The sequence below is a fragment of the Ictidomys tridecemlineatus genome, chromosome 4, assembly GCF_052094955.1.
Source record: "Ictidomys tridecemlineatus isolate mIctTri1 chromosome 4, mIctTri1.hap1, whole genome shotgun sequence".
NCBI lineage: Eukaryota > Metazoa > Chordata > Mammalia > Rodentia > Sciuridae > Ictidomys > Ictidomys tridecemlineatus.
In genome coordinates, this window is record NC_135480.1 from 159431154 (window position 1) to 159456868 (window position 25715).

Here is a 25715-nt window from a genome sequence, read left to right on the forward strand (position 1 = left end):
GGGAAGTCAGCAAGTACTGTAACATCTTTGAATGGATAAATTGATAAAAAAGACAAATTCCACATTGGCCTTTGTCCACAGGATTAAAAAAAAACTGGAAAAAGCATTCCTTTTGGACATACAAGTTTGGATTGAGTCTGGTCTCATTTTTTTACTACCTGTGTGCCTTCAGGCAAGTGTCCTGTCCTTTCTGAGCTGTATCTTCGTCAGTTAGGATAATAAAATCAGAAGCTATTGCTGTGTGTTCAAAACAACTGGAGTCATTATTTCTAACAAACTAGATCAACTGTAAAATTTTTACTCCTTCATCAAGCTTACCTTTTGATCCTAAAACATTGATTTCATAGGCCTGATTGTTTTTCAAGATGTCCCACGAGGCCCTTAGAATTTTCTCATTTCTCAGCACATTTTTCAGCTCAGTATCAAAAAACTCCTTATGCTATTGGATGTTCATTTTCAAATTCTTCCATTATGCAAACATTTATTATCATTGTGTTTTTTTTTTCCCCCTGCATTCTGGTCCTGGACTGGGAGCTACAGATATGTAAATCAGCAGAACACATGAGGTCCCTCTCCAAATGAAGCCTCTTAATTATAGTAGAGACACAGAAGTAAGCAAATAAATGAAAATGAAGTCAGTTGTGAAGAATGTCTTACAGAAAGCCAGATGACGAGATGGAGAATAGTTGGAGGTGATGGAAAACTGTTTTTGACAGGGTGGTGATAGAATGTCCCTTGGCAAAGTGATATGTAAGCTGAGATGTAAAGATTAGATAGAAACACCACACCCATCTTCTCTGTCGTCTTGGGAGATGTGCAGGATAAGGCCCTCTGCTGTGTGGGCTCAGCCTGAACCACCAGCCTCCATGTGGCCACAGCACCTGCCTTTAAGCCAAGATCAACATGGAGGTGGACCTCCCTTCAGCGCAGTTGCCACTCTCTCCAGGTGGAGCTGTCCTGCTAGATGCCCCTCCCCAACACCCTGTAGGCTCCCACCTCCAGACTCGGAAGTCTGACTTCTCTCCATTTCCCTGGGTCTTTTTTCTTTTTTGAAAATATTTTTAGTTGTAGATGGCTACAATACCTTTATTTAATTTATTTTTTATGTGATGTTAAGGATTAAACCCAGTGCTTCACATGTGCTGGGCAAGCGCTCCACTACTGAGCCCCAGCCCCAGCCCTCCCTGGTTCTTAATGGACATCAAAATCCCTGGGGTTTGTCAGAACCATGTTGTTGGACCCACTTCCAAGGTTTCTGACTCAAGTAAGCTTGAGGATTTTCATTTCTAGCAAGTTCCCAGTTGATATTGAAGCTGCTGGTCTAATAACCTTGTTTGAACAGCCACCAGTGGCTTTGCCCTTAGACAAATAGGTTTATGTCTATCATCTATTTTATCTCCCTATAAAATAAATATGGGAGAGCAGAAAATTACAGAGTTTACTGTATGGCATGTGTAACCTAAATGCTGTACGTATGTTATATCATTAATATTTAGAGTATCCTTTGAGGTAAATATTAATATTTTTCTTTGTGTTACCAATTAGGAGATGGAGAGATAGATAAGTGACTTCAAGATCACATAGCTAGGAAATAGTGAAGCTGAGCTTTGAACAGAGATAGTCTAGTTGCAGAGTCCATCTCCTTAAACACTAGGCTAAGCAAAAGTAGCAGTACTAGTATACCTCCTAGGGCTTTTTAAATTAAGATTATATGAGATAAGCACTGGGCTGGCACATGTATTTTTTTAAGGTCTCCTTTTCTTAGATTAGCCTCCACTGTTATATGTGGAATAAGTCTATCTCAGTTATTAAACCTCATGGTACTTTAAAACACTGATTAGGAAGTGAGTTTTGGCCAAATAGGCCTCTATCAAGTATAGTTTATTTGATAGTTGCTTTATGATAGTAGATTGAATGGCCAGTAATCAGTGAGTTGGGAGGTTGAGGCAGGAGGATTTCAAGTTTAAGGCCAGGTTCAGCAACTTAATAACATAATAAAAAATACAAAAAGGGCTAGAGATATAAGTTCAGTGGTAGAGTGCCTATGGGTACAATCTCCACACCGGGAAGCAGGGTGAAGTATGTTGATTGAATATCTGAATTCTGAATTGTAAGAATTGAAGTGAAAGCCTTGTCATTTTCTCTTGTGACATACAATATTTAATTAAGCAGCAATGTCTTAAAAAATATGCAAAAATCTTGACCTGTTAAAAAAATGCTAAAATGGGCTTCATCAAAATTTAAAACTTTTCTTCTTTGAAAGATATATCTGAAGAAAAAAGGCAGGCCATACATACAACATGAAAAATATTTATAAAATTAATCTGATATAAAGCTTGCATTCAGAATATATAGAGGACTCTTAAAACACATTTAGTAAGACAGCCCAATTAAAATAGGACAAAAGATTTGAAGGGACACTTCATAACAGAACATACCTAAGTGACCAATAAGCACATGAAGAGATGTTAACCATTACTAGATGTCAGGAAAATGCATATTCAAGCCACAGTGAAATACTACTACATTTCCATTTGATAGTGAAAGTTAAAAAGATGAACAGTATTAAGTGTTGGTGACAATGGCGAGCAGCTGGAGCCCTTGGATGATGATGGTCGGAATGCAGATTGGAAAACAGTAAGGTACTGTTTATAAGATGAACATAAATTTTCCATGTAAACTTAGCAATCCAACTCCATGGATTTTTGAAGAGAGATAACCTATCCATACAGACTTTTATGTAGAAGTGCATATCAGTGTTATTCATAATAGTTCCAGCTGGACACAACGTGATCATGGTATATCCATGTTATGAATATTGCTTAATACTAAAAAGAACAAAACACTAACATGTGAAAATATCTGTTGAATTTTAAGAAAACTTAAAAAAGTTATGCTGCAGGAAAGAAGTCCAACTCCAAAGACCAAATGTTGTCTGAATCATTTCAATGAAATTCTGTAATTTTTAAAATTAGTGGTAGGAAGAAGATCAGGGATTTCCTGGACTGGGAGTTTGGCTGACAGTGTAACTACAGAAGAGTACCAGGAAACTTTCCAGTGATGGTGTTGTTGTATCTCAAAAAATGTAGTGGTGGTAACAAGATTGTATCAATTACAAAACTTAAACTTTACAGTTAAAATAAATGACTCAAAACTTATTATCTTAATTGCACTTAGGTTGTGAAAATATAAATTATACCCTAATAAAGTAAAAACTTCTAAAAATATATAGCCTCTTTGTGGTTATCTCATTTGCTTCTACTAATGAAGCATTCTGTGGTGTTTCTCAATTAAATATGATAAAGGATTACTTTTCTAAGCATTTTTATACTCTTATTTATTTACTAGTCATTGTGTGGCTAGAGAGTTTGGAGAGAGGTTACATTTTTCTTCTCTGTTTTATAATAAATCCTATTTACCCAATCTGTATACTCTTTTTCCTTTTCCAAGAGAATTATTTCTGCCTGTCACCAAAAGACTGAACAGATTTATAGAGTACATTTCCTGAAATCTTTATAATGTTAAAGACAATCAACATTTGTTTTTATTTTAAAGGATCTCTCTCATGTGCTGATCCTTAGACCAGCCTGTGAAATAGGACTGTGGTGCCCGTCATGCATGGCTGTTGAGAAGACAAATTGAAATGATCTGTGTCGGACAGGACGCAGCTGTGCTATGTCCAGTGTTGTGCTCTGTTGGCTAGTGGCTTTTCTGGGCTTCTTCTATGGTTTTCTCACCACCCCAAGGACAAGGAGTGTTTTGAATTGTTTACTTGAAAAGTTTTATTTACTGTGGCTATTTTATTTTTTCTTTTATATACTATTGCTGTGTCTTTAAAATGAAAGTTCTGTTATGCAAACATGCAGATAATTTTTAACACATCATTGAGGACTCATTAGAATATTGTTTTCCTTTCAGTATTTTGCCTCTTATAATTGATAGTATTTTAATTTTTTTAGAAACGATTTCTAAGGAAGAATGTAAATAAAGGAAAGCTTCCTTTTAGAGGTTTATCTAAATATGCACAAATTCTAAGTAAAAGCCTGCATTTAAATTTAGATATGTAATTATAGAATCTTATAAAAATTACAAATTGAAAAATATTTTCGTTTTTTACCTGGAGGAGATTGTTTAAAAAATGTTATTAAGCTTCTATAAGGGAATATTTTTTTAAGTTGACTGCTGATTATTTTATCAGTTTTCCAATATTAATAACTCTGTGCTAGATTTGAATGAGTATTACATTTTAACTTTCTAGTTCCCACTGGTGTGTCCAAGAAAATAGCTTTTCCAGTCCCTCTGAACATAAACTCAATCATCATTTCCACAGTGCTTCTGCAGTATGTTTGCTTATGGTAGCAGGTAAGGGAAAACCAAACATGCTTTGAATTTAGTTTCGTGTTTTCTAATGATCTGAAGTTACAAACTGCATCTCTAAGTTGACTTGTAAAAGAAACTTAGTTTTTTAAAATAGGGAATATTCTCTAATAAGCAATATATTTTTGTTTCTCCTATGTGCAAAACACTCTGCTAGATGCTGTGAAGTAAGATTAACAGTTGGTACTTAGCAAGTTCTCATTATATATCAGATGCTATGCTTAATGCTACATATGGTTGATTTCATTTAAGGCTACCATAGCTCTATGAGAGAGGCCTTGTTTGTTGCACATACCCATATACACACATTTTAACATTTGAACAAACTGCTGATTTAGGAAGATGAAAGTGGTAGAGCTGGGATTCACATTCAGACCATAGAGGTGTTGTTTTTACCTCTCATAATTAACACTCCTCATCTGTATAGAATAAGCATAACAAAATGGTTGGTGGCAAAGGTTAAATTAAGTGATGTTATAAAGCCTTTGGCACCATGTAGAAGCACTTAATAATAGTAATTAGTGTGGCTATCCTTGGGGAGGGATTGCAAAGATGAAATATTGCATAAAAAGCATTTAGCACAGAGTAGAGAATTCAGAGTGTGGCATTTTAGCACTCAAAGAGACATCTTTTAAAATTAGACCTTGAAAATTGACTTCTTACATAGATCAGTACTTGGAAAAAAGAGCATGATCAAGATGAGGAGAAGGCAAGCTTAGTGGAATTGAGATGGGGTTAAGGACTAAGTAGTCGGCTTAGCTACATTAAGATGCACAGGAAGTTGGAAACTGGGTTTGAAAGGAATTGGAGGCACATCTTTACATATCTGGAGTGCCAAGCAAAGGAGTTTGGTTTTGTTCTTATGGAAAGTAAGTATGCTGATCTTTAACTCACTCAGTGATACAGTATTAGCTTTTTAGCATAGGTAGATTAATCTTTAGAAACTTGAGAGCGAGTGTTCCCTTGGAATATTTTATTGTTGCCATTATTATTTAGTAAATTCATGTCCCAAAATGTACTGAGATATAGTGCCTCAGAAAGTTGCTTAGAAAAATAAGTCATAGTCTTCTTTCAGATAGCTTCTCAGGATTTAAAATTTTTGTGTTGACAGATTTCAGATATTATCGTAAGTCTGTCTTTTGGTAAAGGTGGAATGTTCAGAGGAGTTTCCTGTGATGCATGATGAAAGCACCTTCTGGAAAGGGCTGGCAGTGTAGTTTGCATCCTACACCCAGAAGCAAAGTGCTATAGAATTTTCATCACATCAGTCCAGTTTTTCCAAAATCACTGCAGTGAGATCTAGATGCAAAGAGCACATCTCTCTCAAGGGTTTTGATTTATTGAGTATAATCGTGCTTCCTGATATTGTATGTTAGCATATGTGTAAGAATAAATATGTTGGGCTGGGGCTGTAGCTCAGTGGTGGAGCACCTGCCTAGCATGTGTGAGGTACTAGGTTTGATCCTTAGCACTGCATAAAAAAAAATAAAGGTACTGTGTCCATCTGCAACTTAAAAAAAAAGAAGAAATATGTCAATATAAGCTTTTATTCCATTTTTGCTTAACTCAAGCATTCATGAGGCTCTATAGTATACATTTTTTTCAAAGACACTGTTACAAACTATGTTTTGGATTAAACTCACTTTCCTTCATAAATATTGCATCCTGATTCAATCAAAATGTTTTTATTTTCAGTACAATTTAAATGAAAAAGTAATAATTGTATGGTAAGTAACCAAGTGTATGATATTTGAAAGGGCAATGGGAAATGCCATGAAACTCACCTTTTCTACTTCAATTGAAAAATAAATTAGTCTACCAAATGGTATTTAACTAAGTTGGCTTGACTGGACATCACTCAAACGATGCAGTGTTTCTTCTCTCCCTCTCTGCCTCTCTCCCTCCCTCCCTTCCTTTCTTCCTTTTTTCCTTCCCTCCCTCTATTCCTTCCTAGGGTGTTTTGTTACTAGCTATATTCCAGCCCTTTTAAATATCTGGGACATTTCATGAACTTGAGTGTCTCCTTGCACTGTGGCCATGTTCATCTTTTATGTCATTCTAATTTTAGTATAAGTGCTGTCAAAGTAAGCACTACATTTTTCTTTTAATAAAAACATATATAAGTCATCATTTTGAGGATGGGGAAAATAGTCAGTGGTATGAGTGTTAATATTCTTTTTCTCAGAGAAGTCATAATACATTTTCTTGCTATGCCTAGATATTAAATAAACATTTCAAACCAATTTGTTATACATCTGTTGAAACAGAAATTAAGAAGAGAAATCATAGTTAATAGTTTTGACAGGTTTGTTGTACCAAAATGATATTTAATATGTCCTGATGTTCTATATAGAAAAATGTAGAATAGTGCTCATGATTTAATATAAAATAAAAATCTTCATAACCACCAGTTTTTATTTAATATTCCATATATCTCTAATATACTGACAAGGACATTTTCCCTGGAGAGAGTAAAGTTGATATCATACCAATTCTGATAAGAAGTTAAACTAAAAACAACAGTTGACGATGTTATTTTCATTTATATTCTCAACTTAGTTATAGAATATTTCAGGTGTTATATATTAATACATAATAAGTACAGTGTGATCAGTTCCAGGATTTTACTTAAACTAGGTATAAATGACATCTTGTGACAATTTGAAATGTACAGTGGAAAATGGCCCACATTTTCCTCAGACCTTAATTAATAATCATGTTGCTCTTACAGATTGGTTGAAGAGTATTGGAGGTGAGATTCACTTGATGTTTTCATGGCCAATGAACTGAAGCATATTTTTGTAAAATCACAAGTAAATGGCAACATGAAAGATAAAGAAGTCCTGAATCCATGGAAGATTCTCTCTTGTTTGGAAATATTATTAATATGTTAGATTCCTTATGGTGCTTCTTTCTTTTAGAGTGTTTGAGTCTTACACTCCGGGTGTCCATTACAGAGTCCCTTATCTGGTCACCCTAATGTCCTAGTTATAGAACCATGACTTCCCTTAGGCCTGAATTCCGACACCTGTAACTGACCTCAGACATTTTCTCTGGTTCACTCCTTTTCTGTGTGCATGTGCCCATGCGTGCATGCATGCATATGTGCATGTGTTGTGTAAGTGTATGAGAAGGAAGTAGAACATGCATTCTGTTTCTTGACTTTGCTTCTTGATACTTCTTTTAACTGTTCTTAATTACTGTAACATAATATCTGGCAGGATAAGCTCCTTCTAACATTGGCTTTATTTTCTTCAAATACTGTCTCAGCTATTAATTCCCCCTCCCATGTACATTTTTAGAATTAACTTTCAAGCACCATCAAATTCCTAATGAGATATTATAGGAAATGCTCTGAAGATATAAATTAATTTTAGAGAGCATTGGCATCTTTAAAATGTTAATTTATTCTGTCCATAAGCATCTTCTCTATTTATTCAGGGATTTTAAAATATCCTTTAAGATTTTAAGTTTCCATTGAGAATTTTGTGGAGTCTTTAACAGGTTAATTCCTAGATACATTTTTTTTTTGCCATGCCTGAAGGATTATTTTTTGTTTTTATTTTTGCTTAGTGCTAAATTTTCCTGATTGGTTATTATAATACAGAAAAATTGTATTGATTTGATGTATATTGGTTGCGTCCCTGATAACTTGGCTAAACTCTCCTATTAATGTTCTCTGTTACCTAATTGGCTGGATTTCTTTGTTTGATTTCTAGCAGTCTGTGGGTAATGAATTCTTTCAGCTTTTATTTTCTTAAAGAAGTCTTCATTTTGCCATAGTATTCGAGGATTTACTGCTGGGTAAACAATTCTAAGGTGATTGTTTTTCCTATCAGCACTTTAAAGGTGCCATTTTGATATTTCCAGCATCCTTTCATTTTATTATTTCACTTGTTTTAAATTTCTAAGAATGTTTTCTCACTCATTACTTTCATAGTTTTATCCAATCTCTTTTTTTAAAAAAACTAATAATTTTTTGAACCTTTATTTTATTTTTATGTGGTGCTGAGGATCAAACCCAGTGCCTCATGCATGCTAGGTGAGTACTCTTTCTCTGAGCTGCAATCCGAGTCCCCAGTTTTATCCAGTCTTAAATGGTGTGAGGCAGTGATCCCTTCCTCCTGCCCTGAAATCCTGCCTGAGGTTATTCTAAACTATTAGTCTGTCTAAGCTCTACTTGGTGGTTTAGTAATCAATTCAGTTAATTGGTTTTCCTGTTCTCTGATATCTACCTTTGTTTTTATTCCCTGAATTCTCATTTCTAATTCTTCTCTTGGTGAGTATTTACTTAAGTTAATGGCTTATTATTTTAGTCATTATTTGCTGGGAAACATTTAAATTCTTAGGTTTTAGATGAATCTCATAAAGTTTGGCATTCCTTCTCATCATACTTTAAGGATTTTGTAGTTTCTCTTATTATTTCTTCTGTAAGTCATTATTGGGCATTATTTTTACATAGTACATATCTAGTTTTTTAGATTTCAGATTATAGAATCTTCCATTTACCTTTTATTATTTGTTCCTGCCTTTATTATATTGAAATAAGAACATAATCTGATTCATGTTTTAAATAACTTTAGAGATTTCCCTTTGGGTCTGTGAATGACCAGGTTCATGAATGTTAAGAATAAAAATAGGTTGTTTTCTAAAATTCTAAAGAAATCATTTGAAGTACATCACTATAAGTAGGATATTTACATCCTCATTTCTGAGAGGAGTGTCTTCATATTATACCCAATAAAACATTTATTTAAATCTTGTGTTTCTATGGGGAGCATAGTAAATTATCCAATGAAAATAGTTTATTTATTCTAGTAGATCTGTTATTTATTTTTACATTTTGTGGTCACATTTTTATGTACACATCCTTCTGTGAGTGTTGTATTTTTGTTTCAGACACAGTTCCTTTTAAAAGTACATAAATTCTGTTTGTTCTTTTTTTCTTACCTGGGGAAGTGAACCCAGGGGTACTCTACTATTGAGCTACATCTCTACCCCTTTCCATTTTATATTTTAGACAGGGTCTTGCTAAGTTTCTGAGGCTGGCCTCAAACTTGTGATCCTTCTGCCACAGCCTCCTGAGTTGCTGGAATAACAGGCATGTGCCATTGTGCCTGGCCCATCTGTTCCTGATGATGTTTTTGGTTTTACATTCTATTGTCTGATAATAAAATTACCTCACTGTCTTTCTTTGATGAGTTTCTTACAAAATATCTTTCATGCTTTCATATTGACTGTTTGAGTCATGATTTTTTTAAGAAATCCTAGTATTGAGGAGTGGCTCAATAATAGAGTGCTTTCCTTATATACATGAGGCCTTAGTTTCAATCCCCAATAACATTAAAAAAATAAATAGATAAATAAATAAAATAAGATTCAATTTGAGAAATATATTGGTAGTATGTTTCATTCATTTACTTTAATTGTGATTTCTGTTCTACCAGGCTTGTTTTTGCCATATGATTTTATGTTTTCTAATTACTATACCTGTTTTATTCCTTGCTTTCTTTGATTTCTTCCTTTCTCCCTTCCTGTGGAAACTCTTTAAATCAGATGTTATTCTTTGTTTTCCTCAGTTCTGGAAAAATTTGGGGGATTATTTGTTCAGTCCTTTTTTTTTTTTTTTTTTTTCAATCCATGTGTTTTTCTTTATTCTTTTGAGACTCCTTGTCCCACTCCTCTAGCCTCCACATCTCCTACCTTGAATCTCCTTCTCCCTCTTCTGGGCACTCTCTGGAACCTTCATCTACCTCCATGCTCCAACACTAGCTAGGCTGTTGGAGCTGCCTTCTCTGACCAGTGGTGTTTGTGCTCCTCTGAGGCCTCAGGCTTCTCTGAACTCCTGTTTAATCCCCTAGAACTTTGACCTGCTGCTGTGGTTTGAATGTGTCTCCTCCTAGATTCGAGTTTTGCCAATGTGATCGTATTAAGAGGTGGGCCTTTAAGGGGTGATGAGGCTGTGAAGGCCCCTCTTTTCATGAACAGGGTTAAGACTTTTATAAGACAGACTTCTGGCAGTTGGTGGCAGCACATGATAATCCCAGAGACTTGGGAGGCTGAGGCAGGAGAATTGTTAAATTTGGAGCTAACCTGGGCTACACAGTGAAGCCCTAGCTCAAAAAAATGAAGTGAATATAAAAAGGGCTGGGGATGTAGCTCAGTGGTAAAGTGCCCCGAGGTCAATCCCCAGTATGAACTAATGAACAGATGAGTGAATACATACTTATATACATAAGATGGATTTTGAGCTTGTTCTTCTCTGTTTTCTACCTTCTACTGGGCAAGGATGCAGAGTTCCCTCCCCTCACCCCAGGGATGCAGCACTCACCAAATGAACCTACTGGTGCCTTGAATTTGGACTTCTCAACTAGAACTGTGAGAAGATAAATTTGTGATCCATATAACTTAGCTAGTCTCTTGTATTCTGGACTCATATACCTTTCTTTGGTTATTATGTCTGCCTGGGACTAGAAAACTTTGATAGAAAAAAAAATACAAGAAAATCTGGTTGATTTTCATTATCTGTCATTATAGGATAGTTCATTACAGATCAAGGAGCAGAGATATAGAGTATGAAGATCTACGCAAGACATCAGAGAACAGAATCCACTGTGTTAAAAATGGATTGTGTTAAAAATAGTAAAAATAAGAATACAACCTGACCATGTGGAGAGCTGTGCTGGAGAAACATGTTTTCATATTATTTTCTCACTGGTGGCTGAGATTGAGAACCACTTAGCCTTTCTCTAAGAGAGAAATAAGGCCTTCTCTGGAGCAAACCTGTGTGATTATATGAGAAAATTAACTTGAAGTAAGTTAGGTGTCTCAGGTAGGAAGAAAGGACATTCTCAGTCACCGAGTTCTTTCTGTGTCTCGCCCTCCATGGTGGGCACCATCCGTGGTATTCTTACTGAGTTCCTGAGGTGTAGGTAGCCACTGTGCTCATTTCCCAGCAGGACTAGAGAGAGGCTGACTGAAGGTGGCAGCAGCAAGGTGCAGCCCCTCGCCAGCTTCTGGATGCACCAGGCCATGATTGTAGGAGTCATGCTGTTGGAGAGGGCACACTCCCTGGGCCATGCTGAGTGACAGGGCTTGAGGAAAGACCCATGTGCTGAAATGACCTTTGCTCAGAGGAACTTAACTAGGGGAAGCCTGAAGGGTGCTAGCAGTTCATTTCAAGGGTGGTTGAATTGGGTTGTCTTACAAAAGAAGACAACAGATACTTCCTTTGTGAATATTCATGGGGACATTCACAGGAGGCTGACATGGAGGGCTCATGATGATCCGGATTCAAATGGGTAAAAAAGATCAAATTTATAACAAGGAAATGACTAGAAAGATTTTTTTTAATGTTGAGAAAAGTCATGCAGTATATTTCCATAGCAGCCTTCTGTCATTATTCATTTCGCATTTTAAGCTTTGACTTTACTCTGGATTCTAATTAGCAGCTAGCTTCTAGAAAGTGTCATACCAAGGAGAGATTCACAGGCTGCAAAAGGGCCAAGGATTGAGAGTCAAATGAGAATTCTCTTCCTAGTCAGAGGAGGAAAATGTTAATACTTCCCTGGATGCTACTTGCTGACCGCTGCTGTGCTGCTGAAGAATGAGCCACCCTTTCTCTATCTCGTGCTTATGTATTTTTTTAATATGTCTTTATTATAACATGTTACTATTATGGGTTTCTGCGCTGTTGCCGCTGAATAACTGCACTCCTAGAGAGAAGGGGTCTGCTGTAGTTTTTCCTTGTATTCAGTGAAGCTTTGTTAACCAAATGAATGGATCAGTCCTCATTGAAAATGTAGCAGTAGATATGAATCTGCCTCTTGGCTAGACAACTGAGGCTTGATTTATTTATAGAACCCTGTCCCTGAGCCAGCATGCCTGTCAGTAAGGCTAATCCGAAAGCATAGCTTAGGGCTTGGAGTGGATAGAATTTAATGATGAAAGTAATAGGTGTCATAAGAAGACATTGTGAAAGAGAAATGTATGAAAATAAAGATGTAGGTAAAATTAATTTAATCATCATTGTATTAACCAGTAGCTAGTGTGAACAAGAAATAGTATACTGAAGGGAACAATAATATATTATTATGTGACAAAAGTATGATACTCTACTGCAGGAGATTTAGACTGCAGTGTATAGAGGAAGTGAGGTAATAGTAAAAAAGAAAAGTAACACAGACATTTTCCATCTAAATTCTTACCTTACTGACCATCATGATGCTCATGGAGGTTGTGATAGGAGCTCTGTGGGAAGATTAAATAGGTCCTGGAAGAAAAAAACATGGACTTGGTTCAATGTTCTTCAGATATTCATATATCTCACTGTTCTGTGCTGTTCTGTGAAAAATCCCTCACCAGAGGGAGGTGATGAGGAGGAGTTAGATAGGCATACATTTTCCTTTCCCTCTAGAAATGGTTTGTGCACCCAAGAGGTGTCAAGCCAGGGTCCATGATTGGAAAAGTGAAAAGTGATAATCCAGCATGTCAGAAGACTGTAATTTCTTTTGAAATTTCATTATCTTGTCTTTCTTAATTCACACAGCACTTGCTGTCTTAAGGAGCTGTGGAAGGGTGGCCACTGAGCTTCACTACAGGCTTTCCCCTGCTTCCCTACGCTTGACCCCTAGTGACATGATCGGGTGTTTTACTGTTTCCTCTGGGCTGCCTCCCTAATTTTACAGCTTGGGAGGTACTGATATGCACTGAGTCCATTCTACTAAAATATACAACACCGACTTACTATTTCACAGTATATTTTATGTACCTTGTAAGTTGAGTCTGAATAGCCAGAATTACCTCAAGGGATTTATTTATTTATTTAAATGTATCACTTTAAAATATAAGTGTTTTGAACCTGTGCCTGCAGCATTTTTTTTTCTTTGTTTTACACATGGGCTAAGGTAGTTGCTGTCCTTTCTTCTGGGCCTCCTCTGGTCTTCTAGCCCCATGCTTTGTTTTTGAGTGCTTTGAACTTATGTGATTAGTATAGTCTGTGGTCACCACTCCATCCCATGTGCTTGCCTTCAGCCAGAACCCCTCCTGAGTCAGTCCTAGCCTGCTGTATCTGGGGAAGAGGGCAGAGGTGGACCCAGGCTGCCTTTCATAGGGATGTGCATTTCTTGACCTGGAAGAAAAGTGTTTTTAAAGCCCAACCTGGCCATTTTAAGTCAGCATTAAACACTTGGTGGTTGGCTCATCTCTTAAATTCTGTGTTGGTGTCTTGAAATCTTTTATGGAGAGAAGTATGGGTATGTGCTGGTTTCCAGTAAGATGCTTTTATTCAAATACAGTTTTGGTTTAGCGGCCATATAAAAATGCCTGTGTGTGCTCTGACCAGGTCTGAAAGTGTGCATGTCCAACATGTGAAACTGCAAATTGGTTTGTAGTATTTTCAGATACTCAGTTATAAGCTCAGCTTAATTCAGTAGCAATAAAAAATTATATTAATACTTTATAAAGTTCAGCAGTGGCTTCGATGTAATATTTACCTTAATTTATGAGCAGATGAACTACTTCATACTAATTCTAATGATGATAATTTAATGGTAATTTTGTTCCCTTTAAGATCAGTGCTTATATCATAACTTAAGGTAAGAAAATGAAATGGGAAATGTCTGTGGCTAAGATAATAAAAAAGTCTCAAAAATAAGTTTGAATTATTTGAATAAATGGTTCTTCTGTCCCACCCAAAAGCTTCAGTTGCATGATTTTTATGGTCATTAACTGTAATTCCTTTTCTAATTCTTTTTTTTAAATAAAGAGCTGTTATTTTAAAAAATTATTTTCCCATTTTTTTTGAGGGGTATTCTAATTGTATGGATGGTGGCCTTTGTTATTACATACATACATGCATTAACTATAATTTCTTTTAATGTGGTATCTATTGGAATACAGTGCCAGCTGAACTCAAAATTTCTGTGATTTGTCTTCAGTTAAAAAATAGAATGCAAAATAAAAACTCGTTGTGATGATATTTCAAAGAGAAAATTTAAGAAACTCTGATTAAAAAGAGGGTGAGGGGTTGGAGGAGAAATGTGGTTAAAGTGCAAAGCCACACTCTCTCCCTCCCTTTCCTGTTGCTCTTGCCCAGAGTGCAAAGTGGTTGCAGAACTGAGAAGTGTGGTTTCACTTTTTGGAGTAAGGAGCTAAAACTGTTTAGAAATCTTTGATGGGCTTTCTAAAAATAATTTATTATTTAGGCAGTACTGTTTTCCATATCAATTTCATGATTTTTTTTATTGGAACATTCTAAAAATTATTTTGATGGACTGGTTTATAATAAGAAAGTTAATCATATAGTTACATTAGAGGACATGTTAATCTTCTGTACTATGTAATATTCTTCAGATAATTGACTAACATGTCATAAAGTCAGTTGAGTGACTACTGGCCTTATGAAATGTCCTGTTGGTTGAAAATTAAAGTTTTTCACTAATGGCAGATATTGAGAATTCCATAAATTAAAAAAAGAGATAATTCTATAACATTGCTTTGTAGATTGCAGTGACAAGGATAACCTTGCCTCTGATGTATTGGTAAAAATTATGTGTTGTATTTGCAATATAAACATCACAGGTAGTCAATAACAGATAATAAATTGTTGAAGTATATACCTGTGATTGGTATCTTTTATCATAGTTATATCCATGCTATTAGTCATGAAAAGTAATAACTTCTAGTGTTAGCTATTTAAATTATGTTCAGCTCTCTTGAGAAACATATTTGAACATATTTTATGCTTGCTGAAAAAGATTTTTCAATGGATTTTTTTTCTTTGCTTGAAGAATATGTTGGATCACTGATAAGTTAAATAGTACACAATTTAGTTAAGGAAAATAGAAGTAAAAACCAAATATATCCCTATTTTAACTTCTTATGGTAAAAATTGAAAAACTCAATTCATTTAATGACTTTCAAGAAAAGAAAAAAATATTGAGTGGTACATAAATGTTTGAAGTGTAAAGTAACCAAAGCACTCTCTGATATTAAAGACAGTTGGCTTCTGTGGTTGCTTTGGATTCTGATGTCAGCCCCTGTGATTACTTGACCTTTAGGTGAGTCTGTTTTCTCATTTATGAATTGGGGTCAGTAGTAAAAATACCTGCCTCCAAAGGCAGTTATGAAGAAGACAAGATGGGATAATGTGTTTGAATAAGCTTTGTAAACATGGTAGACATGTATACAATCGGTTAACATTCTTGGCAATCATTCCGTAATTTGGGGCTAGTTACTTTATTATGTTTGGACTATTAAAGAGGGATAACAGTAGTTGCTCTCACATAGGGTAATCATGAGGATTAAATGAACTAAAATATGCAAAGCCCTTGAAACAGTATCTGACCCATACAGGTAACTTTGGCTGTCATTTTAGTGACCATTCTTAGAGAAGAAGAGGTTGACCCAACCTCTCCGTTAACCTGGTGGAAGGTTTTCATGGTACTCATTCTACAGTGTTTTGAATATTAAGATTCCATTGGGATTTTTATGGCTTAATAAAAATTGTATGTTCTTAAACAGCTGTTGTGGATGAGCGTCTAGAATTGGATTACGTGATTGCAAGTAGGAAGTAAAAGGCAAGCAGGCACTCCCTGTTCACTCGTGCTTAAGGCTGAATTGTTGGAAATGCCTCTTTCTGGTATTCAGGCTATATATTCTCTGTTTGTAGATACTCCATTTAATGAACACTGATTAAGATACTGTCTTTTTGACAGTCATGCAAAATTATTAATTAAAAATCTGTGTCTGGAATGTCTGCTGCTGTTACCTCAGATGCTGAAAGGAGAAACTGCTTTTGTTCTCTGTGAGGTCTGTGTAGTGTCAGCACCAGTTTTCTCTAAGTGCTTTTTCCTTTTACAGAAAAAAGTAAAATTCAGATCTATTTTTTTGCTTAGATAACTAAAGCAAACAAAATAGCTGTTTGATACCTCATATTAGTAATGAATTATAATGTTTCCATTTGTTTGATTTCTTGTAGTGACATTTTATATGCCCTCTCTTTGGGGACTAAAAGCTGGTGAAAATATCATCTGAATTTCACTAGGTCATTGCATTGGGTGTGTAAAAATAGAATAGGAATTAATAAGATCAGTAACAGATAATATTGCTTATTAAACGTCTGCTATATATGCCATTCATAATGCTAGGCATATGTAATGCGACTCATTCATGAACACTGAGATGTTCACATAGTGTTTTTTTAACTTGAACTGAGTATTTATTTGAAGGTGGCTTTAAGTGACATTTGTAAAGCAAGTGTTTTTGCAGTGTACTTATTAGTTGGGATGCTGTGGGAAATGATTGGAAGGATGTGCTAGAGTTCTTTCAAGCTATCGCCAGAGATTACCACCACTTGCCCTGTCAAATACCAGAGCATCCACCATGAGAAACGAGTCCTTTGGGTCAAGTTGTTCATCTTTAGGAATCCATGGAGTTGTCCCTGGAGGGGTAATGGATTAAATCACTGAACACCTAAATTAAAATTCAGTTGGGAAATTATTTTCCTCTGAGCAAGAAAGGAGCTGAAGTGGTGTTAGCCTCCCTGTATGATTTTTCACAGTGGACTGGCCTCATATGACCCAGGGTCCTCATCATGGTATGTCCTAGAGAAAAGAGGAGTTAATGTGTTGGTGAGATTAGGTCTTGAGATATTTTCAGGCTGCTTGGGGAAAACTATTAGTGGGAGAAATAGAAAAAGGTAATGGAGGTATTAATTAGATAGTCTTGCATTATAACTCTACCTGCTGTTAGCTTTGTGGACAACTTTTTTCTTTGAGTGACGGTTGCCTCATTCATTAAAACTATGGCTATGATAAGATTTAATGAGAGGATGTGTAGAAAATGCCCTTCACAAGAGTGAAATTGCTGTGGAGATGTAGTTTCTTTGGTCAGGGCTCCGTTGAATTTGTTCGCTGATACATTTCACTGTAATAATGTGGTTTTCAGAAATGAGAAAATGAGCAGCCTTGGCCCTCACCTCTGGCAGCTTCTCTGGGTGGGATGCATTCACTTTTCCACATATGGTGGCTCCCTACTGTCTGAATCTTACCTCTTCATTTGCTTTTGTTATCTAACTGACATTTATTGTTTTGTCAGTAAATAAGATTTTTCATTAAAAAAAAAGAAAAGCATGCAGCACTGGGCACGCAATAGAGCTCTTTAAATATTTTCTTCCTTTTTTCTTTCCTGTCAATGCCACTGATGATGTAGTAAAGGGAAAGTTTAAATCCAAGAGATTTCAGACCCGAAATATTAAACAAAATAGCTGTTTCATACCCCGTTTTTGTCTCTGATAGCCATGTGACTAGAGAGAACCACTTAATTCCTAAATCTCACTGTTTTCCTAGGGACATTTCAGGGTTTGGATTAGCTCATTCTCAGGATTTCTTCTCGTGATGAACTTGTTTGAAAAGTGATTAAGTACCGCACTTGAAAATATTTTATTTGTGAGATATTACAAATAAATAGTCAAGTATGGATTATAAAAGCAATCTTCAAAGTTATAGGTTATTATAATCTGATAAGCTGAAGAGTTTCTTTTATTCCTGTGCTGTTGAAATTTTTGTTGTTATCAGGATAAAGTTCCTAGGGCAGGCCTCAATGTAGCAGCTCTGTGAAACTGAGAGGGAGACTCATAGGATGGATGACAGCCTGAGGATGTAAAGATATTTTGACAAAAATGGAGCAATGCGCCATAATTGAACAAATATCAGTGTGCAAGACTGTAATTTAGGTTTGAAATCAGTGGTACCAGTAAAGGTAGGGAAGGAAAAAAAATCTTAAGAGTAGGTAGAAAAAAAGAGCTAGGCTTTTAGTTGCAATGTTTACTCTCAATGTGCGTTCAGAGCCATCACCATGTCACATATAGAAAATATTAGGACTTCCCCTTATTTAGATAAGCAACTTTTCAAAGTAAGTTTTTTGTTGACTTGCCTAGCAGGATGATTGTACATGAATAAAAACAACACTGGAGGCATTAGGGGTGCAAAATTAACTTAAAAACTTAATAGGTGTGATTAAAAGTTTTGGAGACTGCTGGATTGGAAGTTCTATTGTCAAAGAGGTAGCATGATATAGTGGAAAGTATACACTTTGCAGTCAGACAGTTCTGAATATAAATTTGGCTTTAACACTTAATGATTATCTAACACACCTTTTTGAGTCTTGTTTTCATTAAATGTGGGGTCGGTGTTGTGATATTTCTCTCATGGGTTTGTTGGGATTATTACATTGAGATGACTTTCCTATTGGCTTTGGTTAATTTCTGGTTTGATTCCACTATAGTTAGAGTATAAACTCTGTGTCATTTTATTCTTTTAAATTGCTGAGGTTTGCTTATGTCTAGGTTGTGATGTATTTTGGTGACTATTCCATGATCCCTGATGAGAATGTGCATTCTGTTATAGGGTAATGTGCTCTATAGATGTTAAGTAGACCCAGATGGTTGATGTGTTCTACATGTCTTCCATCTCCTTGGTGATTTCTATCTTGTAGTTCTATCAGTTGCTGACAGTGAGATGTTTAGCCTCCTTGTATGATTTTTTTCACAGTGGACTGGCCTATTATGACCCAGAGTACTCAGCATAGTATGCCTAGAGAAAAGATGAGTTAATCTGTGGGTGAGATTAGGTCTTGAGATATTTGTAGGCTGCTTGTGGAAAATGAATGGTTGCCTCTCTTTATTCTGTCTAAAGATACAACAAACGCAAAGAGACTGTAGGGGAGAATATTTGGCTTCAGGCAGTAGAATGTGTTCTGATCCTATGACTTCCCATAAATTTAGTAACACAGTATGTCACCGTGACTTCTTGGGGTTTTGGGAAATTATTATTACTCCTTGGGTATATATTCTTTCATCTTCCTCACAACTACCAAGCAAGTATGCACACCAGACCTCCAGTTTGGTCTCAGGGTGCATTCATTGGGCTGGGACTCTGAAATTTAGCTTCTCTTTCACTCAGATACAGATATAAGTGTTTGACCCTCTTTTTTGGCATGTTATCATCCTGATTTCACATTTTGTAGTGACACATATAAAGTTATATGCTTTCTGTTCTTTGGCTAAATCTCTTCTTAATAAACCCCTTGGGGAAAATATTTTCTAGTGGAAAAGAAAGGAGTTCCCTGTTAAGTGACCAAAAAAAAAAAATTTGCTGTAGGCTATATGTCTTAACAAAGCTACATGCCTTTACCCCTCATATTCTGGAGAAAGTTATCACATTTGGGGGCTTCCCCTCCCTTCTAGACTAGCTCTCTTTAGGAAAAACTGTTAATAGCTAGGATTCTTTTAGTGTCAAAAATACATAAATGTGATCTTCTCTTCAAGATCAGTATTTAGTAATAACTGGAACAAAGAGCCATTCTATTTTAGATGTCTCTTTTAAATAGCATATTGCTGGCATTAAAAAACCACTCAGATTTGATCTCAGCTGTTAATTTGAGTATAGAACAGAACACTGTGATGATTGTATGTTGTTATTCATATCCTATATCTATAGTTTTTTCTTCCATTTTTAATTAACTTTTCTTCTTTACTATTTATTTTGCTGCTTTAATCTCTTTTTATTCAAAAAATTTTCATTATTTTCCTTCTACTAGTTTGGACATTATACATTCCATATGTTAGAATTAAATTTTAACACATACACTGGTTTAATATCACAAAAATATATCTGTATTTTCATAATTTTGTGAATCAAAGGACTATTAATTTGTTTGGGAATGAAATAAATCAAAAGACATGACCAACTCAGGATTCTGAAATCTAGATGTGCTATTGTTCTGTGATGCTAATCTGATATTTCATAGCTACTTGCTAATTATATTCTTATTAATGGCTCTTATTAATGATCCATCCTGTAGATGTCAAAACTGAGGTGAATCCGGTATTCCACAATGTAATCCAGGTATCACTACTGTAGCTTTACTGTGTGTGGTTCTGTAATTACAGTGAAGTTGCTGCCAGTGACTGAACTTGAGTTAGGATCTAAAATCATAGCAAAAAAAAAAAAAAAGGTAAAAATGAACCTCTTAAGATGAAATTGAAGAATATCTATTGGAATAACTAAAAAACTTGCTGCTTCATCAGTGAAATTATTATTACTTCTTGGGTATGGAGAGGGACACTTTTCTAATCATTATCTCTTGATTATTTTACCACCAGTGTCAGTTTAAATTTTAAAAATGCTGAGGGAGAAAAATAGTGAATCAGAGAAAAAAGTTAAAAAAAAATTGTGCTTTATAAATGGTCTTTAATTTTTTTTTCTTAACACAAGCTTTCATTGAGTGTAGCTAAATTAAATTACTAGCTGTAAAGGCACAGCTGTTAGGTGTTCTATTAGGCTTAAATCTCTGATTAAAATATGGAAATTATTTTTCCTAATTTCCTTTGGGTAAAAATGCATTACCATGAATATATTAACAAAGTGTGCTTCCCATTATTATTTCTCTTAATATATATAACATCCAGATATATGTTGATGAGAAAGTCAAGCCAGGGTAGTTGTAATGTGGACACTGGATTAGACTTCTGGAATCTTCAGTTCTTAACTTGTTTTGAATTATTCACTCTGAGATATACTCACAGTTTTACATCTCTTTGACTTAGTTTGTTGCTTTTCAGAAATGAAGGCATAAATCTTGATTTCACATGGTTGTGAGAAAGTTAAGAAATTTTGAAAAAGACAAAAGTTTTGCATTTAAATATATGTTAAAATGTATTAATGTTCAATTAGGAAAATGATATTGTCTCTCTGATTGACAGAAATACACAATTGTATAGAAAATTCAGGAGTGCTTTTTGTAAGAAATCAGAATATTTTCCAAACACTTATACAAATAATGTTTCTTTCTTACCTCCTCTTCTTTTTTCCCCCTTTAATTTCCTCAGCTGTAAAAGAGCATAGTGACATTTCATTTATTTAAAACATAGTGCAAGGTTTCAGAAGATTTCCTTGGCTTGAAAAAAATGTGTGTGTGTTTTTTTTGCTTCAATTGTATTTTAAAGAAAATGACAGTTTTTGCATGACTTTTTTTCATAGGAAAGGCAGCAGCATACAACAGGCACTAGTATAGCAGTATGCATAAACATGGCTGTATAACCAATGTGATGCTACAATCTGTACACATGGTAAAAATAAGAATTCATACCCCATTTGAATCAAATGTATGATATATGATATGTCAAGGTCATTGTAATGTTTTGAGCAACCAATTTAAAAAAAGATGTCAAATACAAAAATTCCAGTAGCATAAAAAATTTCCGGATGTGCTTCTTACCCAGATTCATCACTGTTTCACTGTTTGCTTTCATTGGCTTTATTATTAGCTCTTCTCTCTTTACAAACATATTTTTCCTTGAATCATTTGAGGGTCATAGACTAACCTGACACTGTTTCAGTGGATATATCATAGGAACTAGAATGTTTTCTTATATAACTTCTGTGGTAAAAATCAGAATTTAAAATTAGTTCAGTCTGAACTTGAATTTTGTTTATTGTCCCAATAATGATGTTTATATAGAATTTCTCCCTTTGGGTCCAGGACCTACCTATATTATGTTGTATTTAATTTTCATATCTCTTTTGTTTCTTTTAATCTGAATCCAGTCTTCATCCTTACTTTTCTCTTTCATGACCTTAGTGTTTTTGAGGACAACAGGCAAATTTACCATATACAACATATATTCACAGATTTCTCTAAAGTTGTATTTGTTTGCTTAGTTATTAACTTACTCATTTACATTTGTTACAGACTCAGCATTTCTTATTCAGTGGATTATAAACCATTATCATTAATATTTATTTTAATGTACAAGCTTCCAAACTTGGCCAGTGGGATCCTCCCCAAAGTGGCTCCTTCTTTGACATGCCACTGTCAGTCTTTCTGCATTGCCTTTCTTTCAGACACAGTATTATATTCCGGGCTTCTCTTTCTGCTGTGGGTTCTGCAAGGAAGTCTGGTTCTTTTTAGTCAGGAATGGTATTTAGATCGTGGTGCTGGGGTGCCCTTTGCTATCAGATTGCCATAACTTTTAGACCCTCTTTGAGGTTAAAGCCAGGGAAAAGAAAAAAGTACACAAATAAATCCATGTCCATTCATTTTTCCATTGATCTATCCATCTGTTCAAAGTGTGGCTTCTTCCTAACACCTTTAGTTTCAGTTCCATTCCACAGGGTTCACACTAGTATATCTCCTTTCCATGTTTGTAACTAAACTTACCATCTGTGAGAAGGTGACATTTATTATTGTCAGTATACTTACTTACTTGTTCAATTAAACAAACATATTTTTAGAATTTCTTGCCTGTACTACTGTGAAAAGAAACCTACTAACTACAGTTCAATGTTATTTATGGTTCTTTTTATCTAATACTGAGAGTACAGTCCAAAGTACCACATCAAATGATTTGGGTTAGTTCCTTTTATCCATCTCTTTGATGTGATTATGTTCTTTATCTGCAATAGTTAGGTTCTTATGTTTATGTTATATTCTTTTTATTTCATTTCATTTATTTATTTATTTTAGTCATTGATGAACTTTTATTTTTTTAAATTTATTTGTGGTGCTGAGAATCAAACCCAGGGCCACACATTCAAGGCAAGCACTCTTCCACGGAGCCACATACAGCCCTATGTTTTATTCTGTTGTAGCATCCTTCCACCCATGCTTGCTGATTTTACTTATTGGTTATATAAAGTAATATGGTTTCAAGACTAAGATGTACCCAGAAATGCCATGACTCCAGTTTTTCCTACCCAGTTTTCACCTTGTTATTAGTTTCTGATTTATCCTCCTTATATTTCTTTTGCAAAAATAAACCTATTGTATGAATACAAAAATTTTTCTTATATTTAATTAGCTTTTATTTTATTATGTGTTAACTTGAACATATTTTTTCACATGATTAAATACCATTTTCAGATCTTTTTGTAAATTATATTTTTCCCATTCTTTCACACATAAAGGTAACATGAAGTGTGTGTGTATGTGTATGTGTGTGAGAGAGTGAGTGAGTGAGCACATGTGCAAGAGTGCTTTGCCTTTTTTCCCATATGACAGTATATTCTGGGTGTTTACATGTCAGTTCATAGAGACTGACCTCGTTTTTTTAATAGTTTCCAAGTATTGGACATCAGGTAGCTTATGTAGCCATCAGCATTTAGATTGTTTCCAGTATTTTGCAACTAAAAATGTTGCTGCAGTGGATAAACTTGTGTATGTGTACACACACACACATACACTCCCATACATTCATAATGTTGGAAGTGTATATTTAGGGAAAATTCCTAGAAGTGGGATCACTAGGTCAAAAGGTAAACAGAAAAGTGAATTTGATAGATATTGTCATATTCCTGTCCATACAGACTGTACCAACTTTAGTTCTCATCAGTAATGAGAAGACCCATTTCTTCATAGCATTCTTAATAAACTGTATCAAATGTTTTTAAGTTTTACTAATCTGAAAGATGAGAATGGTATTGTGATATAGTTTTAATTTGCTTTTATTTTATTATGTGTTAATGTGAACATATTTTCATTTGATTGAATACCATTTTTAGAACCTTTTTGTAAATTGTCTATCTGTGCCTTTTGGTTGTTTTTTTTTTGAATTTTTAAAATCTCTTTCCCCTCCATTTGAAACATTCTTGATACGTTAGTGATAATAGCTCTTTAGCTGTGATATGTAGTACAAATTTTTTCTCATGGTTTTTCATTTGTCCTTTATTGATGAGGACATAATTCATATATCATAAAATCCATCTATTAAAAGGGTACAATTCTGTTATTGTTTTTTAATTAAATTTACAAAGTTATGCAACCATCACCACCATCCAGTTCAGAACATTTTATTACCATAAATAGAAACCTTAGGCCCACTGGTGGCCATTCTCCCTACCCTTTAAATAGCCTGTCAGTCACTAATCTTTCTGATTGTATAGATTTACCTATTTTTTGTGCCTGGATTCTTTTAATTAGCATAATGTTTTCAAGGTTCATCTATGTTATAGACATATTAGTACATCATTCCTTTTTGTGGCAGAATAATATTACATTGTATGGATACAAAACATTTTCTCATCTGTGAACAGACATTTGGATTGTTTCTACTTTTTTGGGTATCACCAGTGATGCCTCTATGAACAATTGTGTATGTGTTTTTGTGTAGACAAAAATTTTCATTTCTACTGTGTTTACGTGAGGAACAGCCAAGTCACACTGTAAATTTGTGTCTAACCTTTTGAGGCTCTGCCAGAATATTTTTCAAAAACTTGTTAAGTAAGATTCTTTGAAGCACCAAGATTTTGAATTATGATGAAGTACAACTTACTAGGGTGTTTTTGTAGTGGTGATGGTGGTTTGGTGTCATATGCAAATGCTGTTGTTTAATTCAAGTTGACAAAGATTTATATCTATATTTTCTTATAGTTTTATATTTGGGTCTTTCATCTATTTTGAGATAAATTTTGTATAAGGTATGAAGTAGTCAACTAGCTTCAGTCTTTCACCAGTTATCCCATCACCATTTGCTGAAACTGTCATATTACATTTGTTGCTAAAAGTAAATTATTCATAAATGTATGGGTTTGCCATTTGTCTTTTGAATTTGCTTCTAATTTTATAACTTTGACCAATAAAGATTTCCTTATACATGAACAAATCTGTCAGTCTCTCTTATTTGGATTCTGAGTCAAAGGAAGTCTTTTCCTATACTTAGAATTCATACATGTTTTTCTTTAATAAGAGTATCTCCCCCCCCAATCAATGCCTATTGAATCAGAACCATTTATTTTTTTTAATTTTATTTTTTCAGTTCTGGGTATTGAACCCAGGGCCTCGCACATGATAAAAAAATGCTCTGCTACTGAGGTACAAACTTAACCTTTGAACCATTTATTAAATGTCCATCTTGTTCAGTGATTTTATGTACTATTTAGATGATACACAGTTTTCATGTAAGTAAGTCTATTTCTGGATTTTTCTAGTTTGTTCCGTTGATCTGTTCATGTACCAATATCATACTTTATTATTTTTTTGTGGTACTGATAATTGAACCCAGGGCCACTCGCACACTAAGGGAGCATGCTTTCACTGAGCTACATCCCCAGAACCCTATACTTTTAAGTTGAAATTTTAATTTTGTACAAGTTCAGACTGTCATATAGTTGTGAGAAATAATAGAGATTCCTGTGTCCTTTGCCCAGTTTTCCCTTATGGTAGCATCTTGCAAAACTGTTGTATAATATCAAAACCAGGATGTTAACATTTACAACAATCAGATTATTTTCCATTTTCTTGAACTCATTGTATTTTTTTTGTGTGTGTGTTTTAGCCAT

The 25715-nt window shown here is 34.8% G+C and overlaps 1 protein-coding gene and 1 non-coding gene across 3 annotated transcripts in view; one reads left to right on the plus strand and one right to left on the minus strand.

The window, feature by feature from the left end:
• Positions 1-25715, plus strand: part of Sh3gl2 (SH3 domain containing GRB2 like 2, endophilin A1) — a 200095-nt gene that overhangs the window by 58364 nt on the left and 116016 nt on the right. The window lies entirely within an intron of this gene.
• On the minus strand, positions 6366-6469 carry LOC144377469 (U6 spliceosomal RNA). Its single transcript, XR_013438468.1, has one exon. It is a non-coding gene; the product is annotated as a U6 spliceosomal RNA (small nuclear RNA).